At 40.0% G+C, this 472-nt stretch overlaps 1 protein-coding gene and 1 long non-coding RNA gene across 3 annotated transcripts in view; one reads left to right on the top strand and one right to left on the bottom strand.

The window, feature by feature from the left end:
* Window positions 1-472, top strand: part of LOC116693090 (uncharacterized) — a 124,584-nt gene that overhangs the window by 15,562 nt on the left and 108,550 nt on the right. The window lies entirely within an intron of this gene.
* Window positions 1-472, bottom strand: part of LOC116693088 (histone-lysine N-methyltransferase SUV39H1) — a 24,982-nt gene that overhangs the window by 368 nt on the left and 24,142 nt on the right. The window lies entirely within an intron of this gene.

The raw sequence follows: 472 nt of genomic DNA, 5'->3' as shown, positions 1-472 counted from the left end.
CTTGTGCTTGTAGGCTATTTGCAGTATTTTAAACGTTTTTGACCTAATTATTTTGCACTGAAATGCCACTCGTCTGTCGGTGCATGTCCTCGCACGGAGCGGCTGAGACACGAATAGACTATACCGTAGTTGCGGGAGGGTGCGCCGGTAGTTATAAAACGATTATTAGACTATGAAATATGCCAATTCTGATATGTTCATATAGCTAGCCTACTCAAAACAGACAGGGCAACCTAACGCAGACAAGTTAGCTTACCGTTTTTAGGTGATATGCCATGTTTGTAGTCCAGCTGCGATATGCAAACTGTTAATTGCAAACTTTGCAGTCAACTTTTTCCGTTATCTATTTTTGTAAAATTCTGCCACACTGCCTATGTCTTTGACATGGTAGAGGAGGACCGACTGTAAATTAAACACTCACAATTAAATAAATATTCAGCAAACCAATAAACCAAGGCTTTCTAGTTCTTTC

This window comes from Etheostoma spectabile, chromosome 7 (assembly GCF_008692095.1).
Source record: "Etheostoma spectabile isolate EspeVRDwgs_2016 chromosome 7, UIUC_Espe_1.0, whole genome shotgun sequence".
Classification (NCBI taxonomy): domain Eukaryota; kingdom Metazoa; phylum Chordata; class Actinopteri; order Perciformes; family Percidae; genus Etheostoma; species Etheostoma spectabile.
This window is presented reverse-complemented; position numbering and strand designations above follow the sequence as displayed.